Source organism: Zingiber officinale, chromosome 8A (assembly GCF_018446385.1).
Source record: "Zingiber officinale cultivar Zhangliang chromosome 8A, Zo_v1.1, whole genome shotgun sequence".
In the NCBI taxonomy this organism is placed as follows: domain Eukaryota; kingdom Viridiplantae; phylum Streptophyta; class Magnoliopsida; order Zingiberales; family Zingiberaceae; genus Zingiber; species Zingiber officinale.
In genome coordinates this window covers 59314052-59338691 of record NC_056000.1, presented here as the reverse complement: position 1 = coordinate 59338691, position 24640 = coordinate 59314052, and the positions used below count along the sequence as shown (strand labels likewise).

The window sequence follows — 24640 nt, the reverse complement described above, 5'->3', positions numbered from 1 at the left end:
TGACACATTTATATATCTTTTGCATGTTTTATTGAATGATGTGGAGGATTGAAATCCATGTAAGGGGGGTGCTCTAGATCGTATGACCGGGGGGCCTGAGTGACAAGGGTATCCCTTTAATCGGACATCTGGAGCATCGCTTTGAATTGGAGATCAATACTCTACAAGAGAATAGTTAATTAGAACATAATGGGTTTATCTCAATTCCGTGCTATGAAGTGGATGGTGTAATATAGATCGTATTACTGGGGATCCCTTAGTGACAAAGGGTAATCCTTTAACCGGACTTTCCGTCTTACTTATCCTACTTAGTAGCATTGATTGCCAATGGGATAGACACTCTGATGCGGCTATCACGAGGTTGTATCGGTATTTAGTTAGGTTCTCTACAAGAGCATGAACATAGAGGATAGAAACTAGATAATAAATGTAACATCATCTAGCATTATAATGAAACTGAAATCCTAGAATCACTTCCCAAACCATTTCTCACATCCTTTTAGCTCTCTTTCTCAAGATCAATTCTCTCCTCTCTCTTGCTCACAAGTTTTCAATCTTCTCCTACGACCATCTAGATAACTTACTTTGTGACATCTCTAGTGCTTAATCAATAGTCTCTATGAATTCATAAATTTTTTATATTACTGACGACGTTTTCATGCACTTGCAGATTCGTAACAATAGAGCAATAGAATAAATACAGGCTCCAATTAGATGAATTCTTTTTCCATAAGAAGAACTCTCATATCCATAACATACATATGAAGCACCTTAGGTACCAAGCCTTTGGTGAGTGGATTTACCAACATAAAATTTGTACCAATGTGTTTTATCATAATCTGACGACTCTGAACTCTTTCTTTAACCTTTAGAAATTTTATGTCGATGTGCTTGGACTTCGACGAACTGCGGTTGTTCTTGCCATACAATTATGTAATTTTATTATTCACAGTTGATCCTCAATGACCTATCAATGTCATTAACGATATGTAATACTATGATGAAGTTCTATAGTCAAATTCCATAATTGGATATTTCATAGCATGCTATCAACTCTGTCTCTATAGAAGTAGCTATTAGTGTCTGCTTAATACTCTTCCAAGATACATTTTCTCCAGCCAATATGAAAATATAACCTGAAATGAACCTTCTGCTATCCAAGAATCTAACTAAATCAGAGTTTGAATATCTAATCACCTCCAGGTGATCTGACCTCCACTATACCAAATTTGACTTTTCGTAAAGCACAATTATTCTATCCATGATGTACATCACATGCTGCACAATTGCAAGATGTTAAAAGTCATAAGACATTTGTGGCACGTAGCGCACACTGCGGTTAAGAGCATTCATGGCACGCAACGCTGCTATTAAGAGTATTAGCAACGCGCAGTGTGTGCTATGGTTAAGAGCATTCGCAGTGCGTGACACGCGCTACAGTTAAAAGCATTTGCAGCATGTGACGCGTGCTACAGTTAAGAGAATTTGCGGTGCACGCCGCCCGCTACAATTAAGGGTGTAATATAACCACATTCAATTATCAACCTCATACAATTATCATTAATATTATTTAAAATATATAATCTAAATTTAAAATTTAGACATTATCACAATTCATTCATCACTTAAAATAGAAATAAAAAAATTTCAAAATACAATCAACATGCAAATACATAATTTTTGTTCATCTAACAAACATTTGAGTCAATTTTACAAATGTAACACTAATGATAAGTCTTTTACATCCAAAGGCAATGCACCATTAGAAATAACTAAAAAGGAACCTAATTTCACAGTTAACTAAAAAGGTTTGCTGGTGCACATGATTTTCTACCCTCCCTCTGCTTTGATCCATCACATGCCAAGAAAAGTCTACGTCGTCTCTATTTATCCTAATAGCTTTTGATATTATGCCCAATGAATACATGAATAGCGCACTTCTTCTATGTTGGAATTGCACCAAGAGGAACCTATAACAAGCAACACAACATAACTATTAATAGAAACAATTGTAGGGTTATACAATTCAAAAGTAATAAAATCCACAACGTAACTATTGTTAGCTGCAATATGTACCGACTTTAGCACCTTCTTGACTCTAGATCCATCAATTCCCTACAAGTTGGTTAAATCCATGAACAAATGATTCTCCTAAAAATAAATTTGCATCCAAATAATAGAAAAACCACTGAAATAATAGATAGATAAAAGGTTCAATGCCCCTTAGTTGGGAACAACATATTTTGATTCAAGAGAGTTACTTTTGAACATGATTTAGGAAAGCAATAATCCAGCTAGTATATGTTACGTTCTAGCATAATCAATTAACAAATTGGAGTCTTGATAGGTGTTGAACCCTCTTATCTTGTTCTTAAGGTTCAAGAGTACTAAATGATTATATGTTCCTCCAGATACAAGATCATAGCTGTTCTCAACCAAACACTGCCAATATGATATCATAAGTTATTTGAGTCTAATGTGTTGGTCCAGATGGCATGAAAATCGAAACTAAGCAAAGATAAAACAATGCGAAAACCATAAATACTCACAGTGATCCCTCGAAGAACCGCAACCGAAGACGCCGATCGATGAAGAGATTGCCGCTGTCGGAAGCACGATCACGGAACTGTCGGAAAGCGCTTCAAGATTCACGATCCAAATCCCAACCTACGGATGTTCTCCCTTTGCTCGCACACGATCACCTCCGCTGCTCCTCTGATCACTTCGATCGCTTGCTCGCTGTTCACCCTAATCACGATTGCTCTTGGACGCCATCTTATATAGCTAGCAAAACATCGGTTACCAACCGATGCTTTGATGGCTAGCTTTCAATGTAGGAAGATGAAGGATCGGCACCCCTTCATCTTCCCGACGTTGCAACTGATGCAACGTCTAACATCTCTCACTCATCCAAGTCAACCCATATGGTCACATAGACCATGTCAGTCACATAGACTATAAGGTGATCATGTTACGAAGACCAGAGTGAAATTAGTCACAAAGACTAAATAAGTCACGTAGACTTTATGAGGATCAAGTCACAAAGACTAGAGCAAAATTTAGTCACAAAGACCAAATAAATCACTAAGACTTTATGAGGATCAAGTCACGAAGAGCAGAGTAAAATTTAGTCACAAAGACCAAATAAGTCACGTAGACTTTATGAGGATCTAGTCACGAAGACCAGAGCAGAATTTAGTCACAAAGACCAAATAAGAACATCCATTCCATACATTACGGAAAATGATTCGTTCGACAGCAAGCACAGTGAGCATTCAATTGCTAAGAAGATTGTCACACCTTACTCGGCTGCTCCATAGAACAAATCAGAGACACAAATGTCCATAGAACGAATCAAAGACATAAATGGCTTGCTTTTACCCCAGATTAAATTGTTTACATCATCATGAACACCTCTAATCCCTCATATTGACCATATGTCAAGAGCATGTTCAATATCTCCAATCAAACAAATTATTCACAATTACATTTTATATACTGAACTAAAAATGTAACAGGTACTAGTGAATAAATGTCACAGATGTAAATCAATCTTAATCTTCCTTTTTAGCTAGAATCTATTCATTCTAATCAGTCGCTTTCCTAGTTATGCTCCATAGACCGAATCATCCATAGCCAATAGAAAACATGCTAAAGTAGCAGACACTGATCAGAACTTCAAGTAGATAGCTAAATAGTCACTTAGGGTAAGATTGAGATTAACTTATAATCTCAAGGGTCTCACATAGTAGAGAAGCAGGGATCCATTCTCCTACTACCCTTCTTGTCGCCATAGCACATATGGTATGAATCACATGCTACGATGTTATTCTCTTTTCCATAAAGAGCGTATGTTTTTCTCAAAATTTAACATCGTACAGATTTCGATCTAGACATTCCCAATGTCTAATCCTGAATTCAACATATGAATTCTAATTTGGCCTCAAGCAGATTCAGTAAATGATGGGTGCATTTACTCCAATCATTACACAAATGATCTCATCTTGACACAAATATCAAGGCGACCTTAACTTATGAGTATGTCTCTATTCACAGCTACATAAGCTGTCCCATAAGCAATGGTCTTACCTCTATTCGTATTTAACAAATAGAGATGATTGTCCATGTGAGTGGACCAATCCCAATCTGCCAACATGCTTATCGAGACTTTTATTCGAATGTAACTAAGACATATACACTGAATATTTAACAAATAGAGATGATTGTCCATGTGAGTGGACCAATCCCAATCTGCCAACATGCTTATCGAGACTTTTATTCGAATGTAACCAAGACATATACACTGAATAGATCATGGCATTTTTCATTTATCAAAATGTCTTTACAATTGTTACATTCTTCGAAGTCTCAAAGACTTCATATGGCCATGAAATGACTCTTTAGTCAATAGCTTAGTAAAAGGATCAGCAAGCATATTCCGTGTAGGGATTTACTCAAGAATAACCTTTTTCTTATCAACAATATCTCTTACAAAATTATACTTAATTTCTATATGCTTGCATTTGCTATGATATCTGAGATCCTTGGAAAAAGCTATTGCAGCTTAACTGTCACAGTACACTGTAACAGGACTCCCACTATCCTCAGTAATCTTCAGATGCTTCAGGAACCTTCTTAGCCAGACAGCCCCTTGCACAATCGTTGCACAAGCCACATACTCAGCTTCCATTGTCGACAAGGCTACACAAGCCTGCTTCTTGCTGTTTCATGAGATGACGCCATCATTCAACAAGAAGACATAGCCAGATGTGGATTTTCTGTCATCAAGGTCCCCTGCCCAATCTGCATCTGAGTAGCCACTTAGGCTCATATTTGATCCTTGGAAACAGAGGCAATAATCAGCTGTTCCTTTAAGATATCTGAATATCCTCTTCACCGCTTTCCAGTGTCTCGATCCTGGGTTTGACTGGAAACAACTAACTAAGCCAACAGTATATCTTATATTGGGACGAGTACATAACATAGTGTACATCAAATTACCAATAGCACTAGCATATGGTTTCTTCTTCATTTCGGCTATTTCCTCAGGAGTCTTGGGATACATACTTTTGCTCAAGACGGTACCTTTCGCAATAGGCGTCTGTTCAATGTCGCAATCTAACATATTGAAATATTGCAGCATCTTAGTGATATAAGCTTCTTGAGACAAACCCAAAAGCCTCTTTGATCGAACTCTAACGATCTTTACTCCTAAGATGTACTCTGCTTCTCCCATATCTATTATGTCAAATTGTGATGAAAGCCAACTTTGGACTTCTATCACACACTTTATGTCACTTCCAGCTATTAGCATATCATCAACATATAATGATAAAATGACAAGCTTTCCTTTTTCCTTTCTTAGGTAAATACAATGATCCTCATTAATCATTTCGAAACCATAAGATAATATTACTTCATTAAATGTTATGTTCCATTGTCTTGACGTTTGCTATAGCCCATATAGACTTTCGAAGTCTACATACTTTTTTCTCTTGGCCTTCAACAACATAACCTTCTGGTTGTACCATATAGATTTCTTCGTCAAGATTAATATTAAGGAAAGCTGTTTTTACATCCGTCTGATGTAATTCCATGTCATATTGTGCTACTATAGCCAGGATGACACGTATTGACACAAACTTCACAACTAGGGAGAATGTTTCTTCAAAGTCAATACCCTCCATTTGGGTATATCCTTTTTTAACTAATCGAGATTTGTATCGATTAATCGATCCATCTGCTTTCCTCTTTACTTTGAGAATCCACTTATTCCCAATAGCCCTTCGGCCCGGAGGAAGATCGACTAAATCCCAAACTTGATTCTTTCTCATTGACTCCATTTCTTCATTCATTGCAACTTTCCATTCTTTTCTAACTGAGCTGCTCAAAGTATCCTCAACTGTTCGAGGTTCCTCATCGTCAACTGGGAGAACCATCAATGCCTCATTCTCAATATCAAACCTTCTCCGAGGAATAATCTGATGACTACTTCTTCGAAGGTTAGACTGTTGAGAAACTGACTCATTCAGTGGCAAATTACTCCCACTCGGTTGACTAGATTCAAGCATCTCCTGATTCGTTGATAAAGGAACATTATCCTCCTCCTCTATCTCATATAGAGGAATTGTCTTATCAACTTCACATCGTGTTGTGAACTCAGTTTCTAGAAAAGTAGCATCTCTTGACTCTATCTCAGAGATGGTTCCATCTTGTCGCTCACCAATAAAAACATAACCCTTAGAAGTCTCAGAGTACCTACACTTCTTATCTTTGGGTCATAATTTTCCATGTTCGTGAGTCTTATCATGAACGTAGGCAACTGACCCCCAAGGTCTCAGATTACTCAAATCCGGCTTTTTGCCTGTCCACCGTTCATGTGGGTGTTACGTTCCGCAAGTGTACGGAAATGTCGCAAGTAATATAAAAGATTATCGAATCCACAGGGACTGGAATAAGTACTAGAAATATCTTGACTCTAGAAAAGTAGCATCTCTTGACTCTATCTCAGAGATGGTTCCATCTTGTCGCTCACCAATAAAAACATAACCCTTAGAAGTCTCAGAGTACCTACACTTCTTATCTTTGGGTCATAATTTTCTATGTTCGTGAGTCTTATCATGAACGTAGGCAACTGACCCCCAAGGTCTCAGATTACTCAAATCCGGCTTTTTGCCTGTCCACCGTTCATGTGGGTGTTACGTTCCGCAAGTGTACGGAAATGTCGCAAGTAATATAAAAGATTATCGAATCCACAGGGACTGGAATAAGTACTAGAAATATCTCAAAGCGAATTAGCTAAACAACTAATCAATTGGTTTCAAATGCTAAGGATGAAAAACAAATCTAAAATGAAATATTAGCAAACAAGAGTTTGGGGGTTTGAGTTATGATAAAGGGAGGTTCTAAGAGTTTTGGTTTCTTTGTACGATCTCTTGAATGCATATGGTTTACCAATTCTTATTCCTCAATTGTCTAATATTTGTAGAAGGTTGTCGGTTCTCTCTTGCAATAAATAACCGGTTTAGGACTGAAAATGTACCTAAATGTGATCAATTAGATATGAACCTATGTTGTCCTTACACAGGATTGCACCTATTACTATGCTTCAATCGGATACCAACATAGAAGTTCATAGCTTCTTAACCCATAAAGGTACAAGGATTGAATCATAAAATCTATCCTACCCTCCTGAATATTCTCATTTCCCCTTCAAAGTTATCTCTCAAACGTCCTTACACGGGCTTGCACCTGTCACGTGGATCCCTCGGAAAATCGAGTGAGCGTTAATCTCTACAATGTCTATAAGATATCCAAACAATCAATCAAGAATGAGAATTAAGCCCTAATCACAATTAATCATTCAAGATCCAATCGATACAAACTAGGCAACATCATAGAAACAAAGAAATGACAAATCCACAAGAGTTTACATCAATTTATCTCACAAATACTCCCTCCATCCTAGAACAACAAGATCTACTCCATAAAACGAAGGAAGAGAACCAAAGATAAGAAGATTACAAGCATTCTTCAATCCCAATCCAAGAAGAGGAAAGAAAGAAAACTTATCTACAATATAGCTCCATCTTCGGATCCAATTCTCGCTTCCAGAGTCGAATTCGCCAAGATCTCCCTTTAGATTGTCCAAAAATCCTCCCAAGAATGGGAGAAATCCACCAAATCTTGCTTTCTCCCAAAGGGGAGAAGATCCCCTTTCAAATCTCCAAGGAGGCTTTAAATAGAGGGAGGCTTTTGGGAGCCACACGGCCCCAAGGCATGGTCGTGTGAGGTTCACACGGCCAGAGCCTTTCCCCTCTCTGCCATCTATACACAGTCGTGTGTGGTACACGGCCGTGGACAGCTCCCATCAAAACCTCCAAGCACGACCGTGTAGATCCACACGGCCTGGACCGCCCCAGCTTCTGGAAACCTGGCACGGTCGTGTGGTGCACACGGCCAGAACACTTTTAAGCACTGGGAACCCTGCACGGCCGTGTGATGCACACGGCCAAGGCCTTCTTGGTCTTTGGAAACCTTACACGGCCATGTAGATCCATACGGCCATGTAAGGATTGAACTCTGATTTGCTTCAAAACTTGGCACGGCCGTGTGAGGTTCACACGACCAGGCCTTCTTCCTTTGTTGTTGCTGCCACACGGCCTCTGAACTCCACACGGCCAGAGCCCCCTACCAATGCAGGGTCGTGTCTGGTATACGGCCAGGTGTCTTCTCGCTTGCTTAGCTCATAAGTTTTGTCCAAGAATGCAGAATCTTCACCGAATTCGACTCCTATGTACAGAAAATGCACAAAAGCAGATCTCCGAACAAAAAAGAGTAAATATGCTAAAAGGAAAACTGGAAGTACAAAAATGCATAGATCAAGCATGCTCAAAATATGTAAATGTGTGTCAAAACATACATAAAAGTATATAAAATCAACGCACATCACACCCCCAGACTTGAACCTTTGCTTGTCCTCAAGCAAAATGCTGCAATCTAAATTCATATGTTCTACAACGCATTCATAAACCCTAATGCACTTTCCTAACTCTATCAAAGGGTTCCACTAACAAACATAATCATGGAAACAAATCAAGTATGACTCAAGCTTAAGTTTCCTGTGCACAGTGTAAAAGTAACTCAAAAACCCTTCAAGTTTCAATCTATGTCCTAGTCAAGTCTTCATCAAATTTGAATTCCTAATGTTTCCGGTGAAAGACAAGTAACTAGTGATAGGCACTTACTTGCCACTCACTTGGTTCATATTTCTCAATCAACCCAAGGTCTCAAAGGTGTGCTCAATCTCAAGAGAAGCTAAACAGTCATTTCTCCAGTAACCTAACTCGGTCTCAAAGGGGTGACTTGCTAGATTCCACTCACGACAACTGTTTTTTATATCCCATATTCACTTTTTTTTCTCATTGCTTTTTTTTTTCAATTTTTTTTCATAAGCATTTGCATTGTGCAAATCTTATTTCACAAGTGTACTTTTAGCACAAATGTTGGGATATTTTGATTTTTTCCAAATGAGCTTTCATGAGTTGAGCCTCATCCAGTAACCAAAATGAAGTTTAAAAAATCACCATGGAAACCAAGTACTAAGCAAACAAGATGAATCATGACTATTTCAATGATATTAACCATTCAAGCATCAAGTCAAAGTGTAGTGAAAGTAAGATTCTTAAGGTTAAGCCAAGACTAAAGCTCATCTCCATATGATTCTTAGCTTATTTCATGCTTCCCAAGATAGAGAAAAGAAGTACATAAAGCTTACTACTAGCGTCATTTACAACATCATGAATCTAGATAATGAACGTGCTAACATTTAATCTTGAAAACAAGAAAGAATAAAAGTGAAGATTGATGTTCTCAAGATGTTTGCCAAAATATTTCAAAAGATAATCAAATGACTATCAAAACATTCACTCAAGCAAGACAATCAAAACAGAATGCAAATCAAAAACTACACATGCAGAGGACAAGAAAACAATCAAAAACTGAAACAAAAAGAAATCAAGTTTGACACCCCCCCCCCCCAGGCTTAAACTTTTCATCGTCCCGATGAAATCAATATGGTGGAGGTGGAGGTGGAGGGGGATGAGGAAAAGGGTGCCTACGACGTGGCTGACCAACGGGGAAACTAGGGAAACCTGGAGTTTCACTCAGGACTATATGATACTCAAAAAAAGCATCAACTTGTTGACTAGTGACACTCATACTTTGCATAAAGTCTCTCATTCTAGCTTGATCAGTATCATAATCCTAGACAAATTCGGCCACTTGACCCTGAAAATTCCTTGTGAACTGAAAGTGCTCTTGTACTTCTCTAAACTGATTATCTGATAAAGAGAAGCGGTCTTCCAACATTCTTCGTTGGGCATCATGCTTCTCATGGAGCGATTCTAAAGAAGTACGGAAATCAGAAAAATCAAATCTGGAGGAACCCGTACCTTAAGCAAAAGAATGCCTAACAGGATCCGAATGTCTGGAAGGTTGCGGGTATCCAGATATTGAGGGTTCAATGTGTGGCTCTGTGTCTCCGGATATAGAGGGAACATATTCGGGATCGATATCGGTAATTACCCAATTAGCAGGGTTACGAATAGACGTTCGTCCGGGACAAGGGAGAGGTAGAGGAAAATCATTCCTCCTAGGAAATGCAAACTCATTCTCATCCTGAACAATTATTTTCATGGCAAGACATGCATCAATGTCTATCATATCATTGCCATGAATTATTTCCAACTCATCTAAATCAAGATCTAAATTATAAACTATTCGGGTAATCAATCCACCAAAGACAATTGATCCCGACGATGCCCTTGCGACTCTTAACAAGGTTTGTACAAAATGAAAACCAGAATCGAAATCGACCTTATGAAGCATGGCCCATAAAGCATAAAGCTCTATCTTTTTAACTACCCCATCACTCTCTCCCCTACCAAAATTCTATGTAGGTAGCTAAAAATGGGATTTTGCATATGAGAAGCCTTAGCTCTTGAAGGTTCATAAGGTTGATCTAATCCAGTTAATGCATTCCAAAAATGATTCCAATTAAACCTTGAATCAAACCTACGAGGGCTACCAGTACAAAATCCAAAACAAGAATTAAAATCACTAAATGTCCATTGAAATTCTTGATTCATCAATCTAAATGAAAATTTTCCAATATAATCATCCTCGTTAGTAAAATGGACATCTAATGAACTTAAAAACTCCAAAACAAGACGAGGATATGTAGACAAATGTGTATACATAATATCACCCCACTCTAAAAATCCAATCAACAAATCTACATCTTCCCTAATTCCAAGCATATCAAGAACAGTTGGGTCCATATACCGAGTGCACACAATCTTTCTATTGACAAGAATTGCAAATCTAGTAATTTGATCATCATTTCTAAATACAATATTGAATTCATTATCATTACCTTCGTTGTGTGATGTCCTCTTTCCTTTGCCCTTCATCGGTTGTTTTCCTTTATCCCTAGATGGTTCCTTCTCTTTATCTCCACTGGATCCACCACCTCCTTTACGAAGTTTCTTCAAAAGATTGGACATCTTGTTGAGTTTAGATGAGGGAAGGGACTATTTAGGGTTAGAGAAGTAAGATCTCAAAGAAACAAATTTTTGAAGAACAAGATCTGAGGTTAGGAGAACAAAGATCTTGAGTGTTGGAGAGGAAAAGAATCTGGATCTAAGAGAGTTTGAAGAAAAAGGTTGAAGAAAAGAGGGATTTTAAAGAGATTGAGAGAAAAGAAGATGTTTTAAGAGAGGTGGGTGTATGCGGGACACGGCCAAAACTTGGTCGTGTAAGGAGAACACGACCTCTTAAGGGCTTCTCCACACGGGTCGTGTAGATCTACACGGCCTCTCCCTTTTCCTCCTTGGCTTTACTCACACGGTCGTGTCTGGGACACGGCCACATCCTTCTTCTTCTCGGGTTTCTCCACACGGCCGTGTCTGGAACACGGCCTTCTGAGTTCTCTTCTCTGGATTTGGCACATGGTTGTGTTTGGTACACGGTCGATGTAAGCTTTTGCTCTGATTTCTCTACACGGCCGTGTCTGGAACACGACCAAAGAACTCTCCTTCTCTGGATTCTTTGCACGGTCGTGTCTGGTACACGGCCATGTTCCCTTCCTTCTCTGCAAACTTCACATGGTCGTGTCTGGTAAACACGGCTAGATCCTTTTCCTTCTCTGCATCCTTTGCTTGGTCGTGTACAGTACACGGCCATGCCCTGTTTTACTCCATTTGATGTTTATTCTCCTAATCCACTTCTCCAATACTTCCATGCCCATAAAGAAGTCATGGCCAGCTCATGGAAGTAGATTTCAACTTGAAAACAAAACTAAAACATAGTGAAAACAAACTAAAACACAACGAATTTATACTAACTAAAAGAATCAATCTGGAGGACGAGGTTCAGAAAAATATAACCTTTGTACCTCTTCTAATTCCATACCATGAATATATTTTTTCAAGCGTTGACCATTTACCTTAATTATCCCAAGCTCTTTTTTCCAAATATTTACAGCCCCAAAAGGATAAACCTTCTTTACCTCAAATGGACCCATCCATCTTGACTTAAGCTTCCTTGGAAAAAGCTTTAATTTTGAGTTGAACAATAAAACTAAATCTCCTACATTAAATTCTTTACGAAGAATGTGCTGATCATGCCATTTCTTCGTCCTTTCCTTGTAAGATTTAGCATGCTCATATGCATCCATCCTTAATTCATCAAGCTCATTTAACTGAAGCTTCCTTTTCTCCCCTGCTTCCTTTAAATCCATGTTCAAATTCACAATTGCCCAATAAGCCTTATGTTCTAGCTCAACTGGAAGATGGCAAGGCTTTCCATAAACTAATCGGAATGGAGTCATTCCAATGGGAGTTTTATAAGCAGTACGATATGTCCATAAAGCGTCATCTAATTTTAGTGCACAATCCTTTCTTGAGGTGGATACGGTCTTCTCTAATATGGATTTAATCTCCCGGTTAGATATCTCTGCTTGACCATTAGTTTGAGGATGATAAGGTATTGCTACTTTATGCTTCACTCCATATTTTCTGAGTAAATTTTCAAACTATTTTTCTATGAAGTGCGATCCTCCATCACTAATGACCGCCTTAGGCACCCCAAATCTTGGAAAGATTATACTCCTAAATAATCTGATAACTGTTTTCGCATCGCTCGTAGGAGATACCACAGCTTCTACCCATTTGGACACATAATCCACCGCCACAAGAATAAACCTATTCCCATATGAAAGAGGGAAAAGTCCTATGAAATCTATTCCCCATACATCAAATAGCTCAACCTCAAGAATGTAATTCAACATCGTTTCATTCCTCTTAGTTATATTCCAGTTCTCTGACACTTATCACAAGACTGAACAAACATCTTAGCATCTTTGAATAAAGTTGGCCAATAAAATCCTGCTTGAAGAATTTTTGTAATCGTTTTTGAACTACCCAAATGTCCTCCATAAGATGAAGAATGACAATGAAACAAGATATCCCTAACTTCTTCTTCAGGCATACATCTTCGATAAATCACATCATTACACTTCTTGTATAGGAGAGGTTCATCCCAAACATAATTCTTAACTTCTGAAAAAAAAAAATTCCTTTGTTGATAAGAGAAATTCAGGGGTAATACTCCACTAGCAAAGAAATTCACAAAATCTACATACCAAGGTGTTTTAACACTTGATAAAGCTAATAAGTGTTCATCCGGAAAAATGTCGTCAATAGGTAAATCAAAATCTACTTCTTTTTCTGAATTTTGAGATATTCTGGATAAATGATCAGCTACTACATTTTCAGCTCCTTTCTTATCCCTAATATCAAAGTTGAATTCTTGTAGTAATAAAATTCATCTGATGAGCCTAGGTTTAGCATCTTTCTTTCCCAGTAAATACCGGATAGCCGCATGATCAGTATATACAATTACTCTTGAACCCACTAGATAAGATCTAAATTTATCAATAGCGAATACCACCGCTAGGAGTTCCTTCTCTATAGTAGAATAGTTTACTTGGGTTGCGTCAAGTGTTTTACTTGCATAATGGATTGCATATAAAACCTTATTTCTTCTTTGTCCTAAAACTACTCCTACAGCAAAGTCACTAGCATCACACATTATTTCAAAAGGAAGATCCCAATCTGGGGCTTGAATAACTGGAGTTGTTGTAAGAGCACTCTTTATTTTGTTGAAAGCTTCAGTGCATTCACTATCAAAACAAAACTCAACATCTTTAATCAATAGATTAGTTAATGGCTTGGAAATCCTTGAGAAGTCATTAATAAAACGTCTATAAAAACCAACATGCCCTAAAAAACTCCTAACTCCTTTTACATTGATGGGTGGGGGTAACTTCTCTATCACTTCCACTTTTGCATGATCTACTTCAATACCACGCTCTGAAATTTTATGCCCCAAAATTATTCCTTCTTTAACCATGAAATAATATTTTTCCCAGTTTAATACTAGATTTGTATCTTCGCATCTTTGAAGAACAGTAGAAAGGTTTGACAAACAAGAATCAAAATCATTTCCGTAAACTGAGAAATCATCCATGAATACTTCCATAATTTTTTCTATTAAATCTGAAAAAATTATCATCATACATCTCTGAAAAGTGGTTGGAGCATTACAAAGCCCAAACGACATCCGACGATAAGCAAAAGTGTCATATGGACAAGTAAAAGTAGTCTTCTCCTGGTCTTGAGGATGAATTGGAATTTGGAAAAATCTTGAATATCCATCCAAGTAACAAAAGTATGAGTGTTTAGCAAATCTTTCAAGCATTTCATCAATAAATGGTAGAGGGAAATGATCCTTCCTAGTTTCTTTATTCAACTTCCGATAATCAATACACATTCGCCACCCTGTCACTGTACGTGTTGAAATTAGCTTATCATCTTCATTTTTTATAACAGTTATTCCTCCTTTCTTTGGAACCACATGAACTGGACTTACTCATTCACTATCCGAAATTGGGTAAATGATCCCTGCATCAAGAAGTTTAAGTACTTCCTTCTTTACCACCTCTTTTAAGTTTGGATTTAATCTCCTTTGATGCTCAATTGAATTCTTGTACCCCTCTTCAAGTAAGATTCTGTGCATACAGAGAGAAGGACTAATCCCTTTTATATCATCAATCGTATATCCAATTGTCTTTCTATGCAGCTTTAATTCCTCTATCAATCTCTTTGTTTCAAATTCATTTAGATGAGCATTAATTATAACTGGATAAGTAGAATTTGACCCAAGAAATTCATATTTAAGATTTGGTGGCAATGGTTTAAGTTCAAGTTGAGGTGGTACTATTCCTGGTAAAGCTGGCTCTTGTTCTATCAACTTAATCTCCTCTTCAACCAATCTCTCTTCTAAATACTCTTCATTTTCTGAAAACAGATCTTCTTCTCTATAATCACAAAGACATTCCTCTTTTTCTGTTGAAAATATTTTTTCATCAAATATTTTTGATAATGATTCACAGCATCAAGGGAATAATATTTGAAAATCATTTTGATTCAAAATAAGCCCTTTTTCACCATTCTCCTTTTCTCCAATAATATCAACTGTTAGGAATGAGTTATCTTGCTCTGACCAATCATTGGAATTTTGTGTAATTCTGCAAACTATCTCATAGGCCTCTTCTAAATTCTTTTTCATAAATGATCCTCCAGATACTATATCCAATTGATTTTTACTTGAGAAAGAAAGCCCAACATAAAACAAATGCATTATTAACCATTTCTCAATTCCATGATATGGACATAATTGCAAAAAGGAAGAATATCTTTCCCAAGCTTGATATAATTCTTCTCCATCTAATTGCTTGAAATTCAAAATTTGACTTCTCAAATAAGTAGTCTTCTTTGGAGGGAAATATCTGTCCAGGAATTTTTGCTCTAACTCATCCCATGTTTTAATACTTTGAGATTTTAGAGAATTATACCATCTTTTTGCAGCATCCTTCAAACTAAAAGGAAAAACAAGCAGTTGTATAACATCAAATGGAACCTCTTCGTATTTCAGAGTTTAACAATATCTATAAAACTCCATCAAGTGTGAATAAGGGTTCTCAATCTCCAATCCTCCAAACTGAGTTTTCTGAACCATTGAAACAAAAGATGATTTGAGTATAAAATTTCTTGCTTGTATATTAGGGTAGACAATTGGTCCCAATTCTTTTGTGGACCTTGGAGCTCCATAATCCCCTAATAACCTGCACACCATGTTTAAGTCGCATAAGAAAAAAAAATTACGAAGACAAAATTCTAAAGATTATTTTTCAACTATACAAATGAAAAGAAATAAAAATGTTATGTTTAGTCTAACTCAATTGATAATCTCCAATGTTATAGTGCAGTCCCCGGCAACGGCGCCAAAAACTTATTACGTTCCGCAAGTGTACAAAAATGTCGCAAGTAATATAAAAGATTATCGTATCCACAGGGACTGGAATAAGTACTAGAAATATCTCAAAGCGAATTAGCTAAACAACTAAACAATTGGTTTCAAATGCTAAGGATGAAAAACAAATCTAAAATGAAATATTAGCAAACAAGAGTTTGGGGGTTTGAGTTATGATAAAGGGAGGTTCTAGGAGTTTTGGTTTCTTTGTAAGATCTCTTGAATGTATATGGTTTACTAATTCTTATTCCTCAATTGTCTAATATTTGTAGAAGGATGTCGGTTCTCTCTTGCAATAGATAACCGGCTTAGGACTAAAAATGTACCTAAATGTGATCAATTAGATATGAACCTACGTTGTCCTTACACAGGATTGCACCTATTACTATGCTTCCCTCGGATACCAACATAGAAGTTCATAGCTTCTTAACCCATAGAGATAAAAGGATTGAATCATAAAATCTATCCTACCCTCCTGAATATTCTCATTTCCCCTTCAAGGTTATCTCTCAAACGTCCTTACACGGACTTACACCTATCACGTGGATCCCTCAGAAAATCGAGTGAGAGTTAATCTCTACAAAGTCTATAAGATATCCAAACAATCGATCAAGAATGAGAATTAAGCCCTAATCACAATTAATCATTCAAGATCCAATCGATACAAACTAGGCAACATCATAGAAACAAAGAAATGGCAAATCCACAAGAGTTTACATCAATTTATCTCACAAATACTCCCTCCATCCTAGAACAACAAGAACTACTCCATAAAATGAAGGAAGAGAACCAAAGATAAGAAGATTACAAGCATTCTTCAATCCCAATCCAAGAAGAGGAAAGAAAGAAAACTTATCTACAATATAGCTCCATCTTCGGATCCAATCCGCGCTTCCAGAGTCGAATTCGCCAAGATCTCCCTTTAGATTGCCTAAAAGTCCTCCCAAGAATGGGAGGAATCCACCAAATCTTGCTTTCTCCGAAAGGGGAGAAGATCCCCTTTCAAATCTCCAAGGAGGGTTTAAATAGAGGGAGGCTTTTGGGCACCACATGGCCCCGAGGCATGGCAGTGTGAGGTTCACACGGCCAGAGCCTTTCCCCTCTCTGCCATCTATACACGGTCGTGTGTGGTACACGGTTGTGGACAACTCCCATCAAAACCTCCAAGTACGGTCGTGTAGATCCACACGACTTGGACCGCCCCAGCTTCTGGAAACCTGGCACGGCCATGGGATGTACACGGCTAGAACACTTTTAAGCACTGGGAACCCTGCACGACCATGTGATGCACACTGCCAGGACCTTCTTGGTCTCTGGAAACCTTACACGGCCATGTAGATCCACACGGCCATATAAGGATTGAACTCTGATTTGCTTCAAAACTTGGCACGGCCGTGTGAGGTTCACACGGCCAGGCCTTCTTCCTTTGATTTTACTGCCACACGGCCTCTGAACTCCACACGGCCAGAGCTCCCAACTAATGCAGGGCCGTGTCTGGTACACGGCCAGGTGCCTTCTCGCTTGCTTAGCTCATAAGTTTTGTCCAAGAATGCAGAATCTTCACCGAATTCGACTCTTGTGTACAGAAAATGTCAAAAGCAGATCTCCGAACAAAAAAGAGTAAATATGCTAAAAGGAAAACTGGAAGTACAAAAATGCATAGATCAAGCATGCTCAAATATGTAAATGTGCGTCAAAACATACATAAAAGTATATAAAATCTACGCGCATTAGTGGGGTAGATGGAACTGACTTTGAAGACACTTTGTTAAGTATATAGGTCGCTACTAATTATGCATCTCCCCAATAGGAGATTGGCAAATTCGTCTGCGCCATCATAGACCTAACCATTTCAAGAAGAGTCTTATTTCTTCTTTCAGCAATCCCATTTTATTGTGGAGTTCCAGGGATAGTCAGCTGTCTAATAATCCCTTTCTCATTACACATTGTCTTGAACTGATCAGACAAATATTCTCCTCCACGGTCAGTGCGCAAGGTTTTAACCTTATATTCCAATTGATTCTCAACTTCGTTCAAGTAACGAATAAAGTAATCCAATGTTTCAGATTTGTGAGAAATCAAATACACATGACCAAAACGTGTGAAGTCATCGATAAATATAATGAAATAAGAACTCTCATTTCTAGCCTTCACATTCATTGGACCACAAATATCCGAATGAATTAATTGCAATGGTGATTCAGCCCTAATAGTCTTACCAAATGATTTTCTAGTCGTCTTTCCCGCAAGACAATGCTCATATATAGACAAGTTAATCTTAGCATGAGTGCCTAATAGGCCCTCCTTAGCTAATCTATTCATTCGTTCTTGTCCTATATGTCCCAATCCAGCATGCCAAATTTCATCATTAACATCAGCATTACTGGCAAGAGCAATGTTTGAAAAACAATCATCATTATTATTTGGTTCCACATCAAGAACCATAAAATCACTTGTTACAAAACCATACCCAATTAACACAGAGTTAATTCGAAGTTTCACACAACGACTATAAAAATTTACATTATAACTTAAATCAAGAAGACAAATGACAGAAACCAGATTCCGTCAAATCTCAAGAGCGTACAGAACATCATGTAGGTTGAGCTTGCCAGTGCCAATCCCTTTGACTTCAATTCTTACATTGTTTCCTACATATATCCATTTGTTGCCAACTGGTACTCGACGGTACTCCACATATGTAGCTTGATCACGAGCTACGTGGTTCGTTGCTCCTGAATCTATAATCCACAAAGGATACGAATCAATTAACAACACTGTATTTGCAACATATTGCTCGTGGAAAGAAGACAAAAATGGATCTACCTTTTTAGGCTCAGTACAATCCCAAGCAAAATGGCTCTTCTTGCCACAGTTGAAGCAAGTCAACCTACTCTTGGGTTTTTTGTCCATATTTCTTTCCTTTCTTCTTGATTTGGTTTTTCGCAGTAACAGCATTAGCCTCCTTTCCTTTCCCCTTTCCTTTCTTAAACCACTTGTTCTTATTCTTGGAACCAGAACCTTCAGCTACAAAAGCTTGACCCGAAATCCTTGCGGATTCAATCCTCTCCGCCTCAAGTTCCACATGGCATGAGACATCAGTGAAAGTCTTGATACTCTCACTATGGGTCAGGTTCTGTTTCATCGTTTCCCAAGAATCAGGAAGGGAATGGATAACTGCCTGAATCTGTTGTTCATCGGTCAACGTATAACTAGCAGTCTTAAGCTCTCGAATCATGTTACCCATCTCCCTGAGATGTTGGGCCATGGTAACACTCGAGCGCTTTTTACAACTATCAGACTTGATAGTTAGCTGACGGAGCTTACTCTGACTGACTCCACTGTACTTCTCTCTAAGAGCTACCCAGATAGCATGAGCCGATGGCAATGGCTCATACTCAAATACCAGATCATCCACCATTGAACTAATCAATATACCCTTAGCAATGGAGTCCTTCCTTTTCTATGCCTTATAGGCATCAAGGTCACGTCTGTGCTGTGTTGTAGAACCATCAATCTGTTCCTCCATGATTTGGTTTACAGCCTCTAAAACTTCTTGTTTCTCAAGAACATATTGTATCTTGAGGTGCCAGATTTTATAGTTATCCCTATATAATTTATCACCCTTATTGAGTTCAGCTATGATGTTTTTAGTTGCCATGATCTACATAAATAAAAAAATTATTTATTATTTCAGTGTAATTCATATATGTGCAATTAATCATTGACTCAATGTAAATTAGAATTAGTTTACAAAATCAAGTGATAACATTGTTTCCACTCATCATTTGTATGTTCTAATCTAATCAACACTGATCAATCATATTGCACACATCTCATCTAATGAACGAATCATTATTAAAATGAACTAATCATTTTTCATATGAACTAATCATATGGATATATGAACAAATCATATCATGAAATGAACTACTCATTTCCAAGTTAGTTAACATATAACTTTTATTATATAATTCTGTTCGTACAAAACAACAGAAATTATTACATGACTCAAAACTAAATGAGCTAACACTGTTCGTACATAACGATAGTAAACAAAACACTAAAAGACTAGATAAGCTAGCATTACTCCCACTAGGATAAATACTAGAGCAGTGGGTAATTGCATCTCGTTCATCCCGGATTCTATGATTGGTGGATTAGCCTCAGATGTATCCATCAGATCCATTTCTGAATCTTCTACACATTCTTGAGGATCCTCCTCTGATTCTTCTGGATCCATCTCTAGATCCTCCTCGGGATCCATCTCTGGATCCTCCTCTGAATCTTCAGGATCCATTTCTGGATCCTCTTCAAATTCTTCAAGGTTCATTTCCGGATCATCTTCAGATTCTTCGGGATTTGGATCCTCCTCTAAATCTTCAGAATCCATTTCTGGATCCTCCTCAGATTCTTCGAGGTCCATATTTTCAGGAGCTAGATTATCTTCAGATTCATCAGGACCCCATTCCAAATGAAGTAACTGTCTGCACATCTCTGAGTATGAGATGTGCCCTTCAGACTCATCCCAAAGTTGGAATGCTATCTGCCTTAGATGTTCCGATAATGAATAAACTAAATACCATCTTCTTTCTGTTTCCTAAACTAGATACCCTTCTTGCTCGAGATTCCAGAACAACCAATCGAGCCGACCAATAAGCCTACCGACTCCGTGATCCGGGTCATATTCCATCTTCTTGATCTCCTCCCACAGCTCATGTTGTCGTTCATAGCGACCAATCATCGTGTATATCGTTCTTTGTTTCTGGAATTAAAAATCATGATGTCAGTATAAAACCGACTGACGAGTAACAAAACCGGTCAAATTCAATTCCCACATATAGAACAAAATATACAGTATACACAAGCAATTAAGAAAAACAAATTTCCTTATTTTGGAGAGTCTCATGTGACTGACACATTGGATTGGTCGATCAGGAATCCGAATCTTAAGCTTAATCTATTGTCCTCATTAGAACTAATCTAATTGAACCTATGTTCTGTTATTGTTTAAGCTCAATTGAGTCAATCTCAGACTTATTGATCAAACTTAGTTTCGTTTGATTCATCCAATTCCCATTGGATTAAGTCTGACCCATTAGAACAAATCTAATTTTTTATGATCAAATCTGACACATCAGAACTAATCCGCTCATATTTGATCAACCCAACTTTTGTAATCAAACTTACCCCAATTAATTCAGTAATTAACCGAACTGGTTAAACCAACAAATAATTTGAACCAGCTTCAAGTATTATTAAATCAAATTGATCTGTTTAAATCAATTAATAATTTAAACCAGACCTAAGTTTGATCGGACAAGTTGGTCTGGTTCAATATTCAGTAAATTGAACTATAAATTAATTAAATATTTATTTATTAATTAATAACACATTTCTATATATATTTAATTAATTAATAAAAATATTTAATTAAATTTTAACACTGTTCGTGAAAAAAAACATTAAAGATGTACATGCTTTTTTTTTCTTACACGATTCCTTTTTTTTTTTTTTTTAATCTTCAATCGATTGAAACTTGGCAATGAATCGATTCAAAATAAAAAAAAAAACTGTGCTTCGATAAAAATTACTGTGCACACATTTAATCGATTCATGAATCGATTCAGTGAGTTTTTCTCACTGTGCTTCGAAAAAATTGTTCGCGTTTTTTTTTATTTCCAATCGATCCGTGAATCAATCCAACAACTATGCACGATTTTGAATCGATTGAATTACATTTCAATCGATTCAATTGATGAATAGTATTCATTGTTCATCGTCTTCTTCGCGACAGAAGAAGAAAAATGCGAGTTTTTTCGCGTCGATTTTCATGCTTTCAAATCTAGCACGCTCTGATACCATTGTTGGTCCAGATGGCATGAAAATCGAAACTAAGCAAAGATAAAAAAATGCGGAAACCATAAACACTCAAAGTGATTTCCCGAAGAACCGCAACCGAAGACGCCGATCGATGAAGAGATTGCCGCGGTCGGAAACACGATCACGGAACTGCCGGAAAGCGCTTCAAGGTTCACGAGTCAAATCCCAACCTACGGATGTTCTCCCTTTGCTCGCACACGATCACCTCCGATGCTCCTCTGATCACTTCGATCGCTTGCTCGCTGTTCACCCCGATCACAATTGCTCTTGGACGCCATCTTATATAGCTAGCAAAACATCGGTTACCAACCGATGCTTTGATGGCTAGCTTTCAATGGAGGAAGATGAAGGATCGGCACCCCTTCATCTTCCCGACGTTGCAACTGATGCAACGTCTAACATAATGAATTTTGACAACTAGAGTAAGAGAGCAAACAAAACAACAGATGCTATTACAGTAGAACTTGGATAAGTTGCTTCTTCATTATATTCTGCAAATAAAAAGCAAAGACAAAAAAAAAATGGTACCTTAACGAATGTAGCACAATTCTTCAACACTTGCTCTTGATATGCTCTAAATTCTGGAGTGGTGGCCTGTAGTTACTCACACAAAATATCATTTTAATTGACATACAGAGTTAAACCTTAAAAATCTGCAACAATTCCATGAAAATTGTAGACAAACGTTTCTTGACCCCCAAAACCAAAACCTGTCAAATAATTATAATTTGTCTAACTGAATCATTTAAAATTAGCCTTTGAATGGTTGATTACTAATTATTGCTTTAAGAGCTTAACACTAGTTTAAAGCTTTATCCTTCTATCATGTGTGGCATACACGTGCAAGAGCTTAAAATAGCGCAATATTGTAGATAATACACTACTACACTAAATATGAAGGGAAGTAGTTGCTATATTTTATTTGTTTTAATTGTTTAATTAAACAATTTAGGTCAGATTACATAGAAAAAAGTGTGGAACTATTTGTAAGGTTTGGAAGCAACTATTATATCTAATAGCACTATAGCAGAAGCTATACAGTATGGTGATATGGTTAGTGATTACACTTAACATGTCATGATTTATTGGTTAGAATTAACAACCGTCAATAATGATATAAAGAATGGCTAGGTGAATTATTCAGTGGAATCAACTTACTTGTGGGAGAAACAGATCCGTTCTTACAATAATATCTAGAAAAGAGAATGGATAAGTTGCAAGGTTGAAACAAGAATTGTTTCTACATAGTATGAATGACAAAGAACAGAATAGTTTTTCTTTCCGTAAGTTGATTCCACAAAGAAACTACACAAGAAGGATTAAGAAACAATACCCAATGTTACAAGAAACTCTCCGTATAGTACTTGGGCAAAAGGATCCTGCAGGACAAAACATTTCACCACTAGATTCAATATCTGCCCATAGCACTTCCACATGTATGCTGTCCAGGAGGAAGTTGGTAATTGTAGGTCAATAGATCTCAAACTTCAGTATGTAATCCACAAGATTACAAAGAATAATCAATATGATTTAGATGGAACTTCTGGAGGATCAAGATCTACTTACGGATCACAGATATTACTAGTTTTGCTCAATGTTATAAGTGGACAGTATGCTCCCAGTGGATAGGCTTCAGATCATTAAAGACACAATCATTCCAAAATAAATACTAAAAAACTCAAACTTTGAAGCAAAACAGTAGGTAAACAAACGCAAGTTAAATATAAAAAAAATCAAACCTTTCTTTATACGTGTAGGGCTTCATAAGGTTCTAGAAATTTCCGTCGACCGACGGTAGACTCGACAATGATGAGAATTGAGCGGAAGAGAGAGGGGAGATCACGTGACGATGAAGGGACGAATGGAGACTAAGATGCGGCGGGGCTCGGCAGGGCCAACGACGGAGGTGGTCATGATGGGACGCTTGTGGGCAACGAAGAGCCCATGGGGCGAGTCAAGACTAGGATTACTGGTTGGAGTCGGGGATATGAAGTGTGAGAACGCCGAAAAGAGGGAAGAGAGGGCTCAAGCAGGGTGGTGAAGGTTTCGGCGGTGGGCAATTTCATTAGGGTGGTTGATGCAAGATATAATTCATCGTGGGCAGATTTTTTAAAAAAAAAAAACTGATTTTTAACAGCACGCAACAAGCGCGCTGTTAAAATTTTAATGGGTAATTTTTTTAACAACACACAAAGTGTGTTGTTAAAATTTAAAATTTATAATATTTTTTACAGCATACAAAAAAAAAAGTATGTTGTTAATATTTTATTTTAAAGGGTTGCAATTTTTTATACATTGTTATTTGTATAAATATAATATTATTCATAGTGTACTTGATTTGGCGTCGTAAAAATTATTATTGACGACGTGCCCTAATTGTGTGTCGTTACTAACGTGCTACGAAAAATTATATTTGTTGTAGTACTCCAATATTTAAACATATCTCCTTTAGTTTTCTACAAATATCGCCGTATCACTCTCTTTATAGTTTTTCAGTGTGATGATCTTGGGTTATTAATATATCTGCCCAGCATCCTCACTATAAATGTTTTATCTAGCCGAGTACAAACTTATACACACATGAGACTTCCCACTGTTGATGCATATGGAAATTATTCCATCTCAGCAAACTAAATCTGTCACCTCTAGACATTGGTGTGTTACCAAGTGCACAATTCTAGATATTCCTCATAAGTGTTAGATTTTGAAGAATATCCTAAAGCAATCGTCTTACGATTTTTACTAAATATAGATTCACTATTTGAGTGAATATTATATGTTTAATTGTCTTAAACTCATTTACTAAATGTTTGCAATCACT

The 24640-nt window shown here is 37.3% G+C and overlaps 1 long non-coding RNA gene across 1 annotated transcript; it reads right to left on the bottom strand.

Moving 5' to 3' along the window:
* Positions 1–1742: 1742 nt before the first annotated feature.
* LOC122009201 lies at positions 1743–23915 on the bottom strand. The gene is made up of 6 exons (XR_006119494.1): positions 23559–23915; positions 23386–23449; positions 23153–23260; positions 22348–22413; positions 2055–2115; positions 1743–1970 (listed from the first exon to the last, which is right to left on the bottom strand). It is a non-coding gene; the product is annotated as an uncharacterized LOC122009201 (long non-coding RNA).
* Positions 23916–24640: the final 725 nt, after the last annotated feature.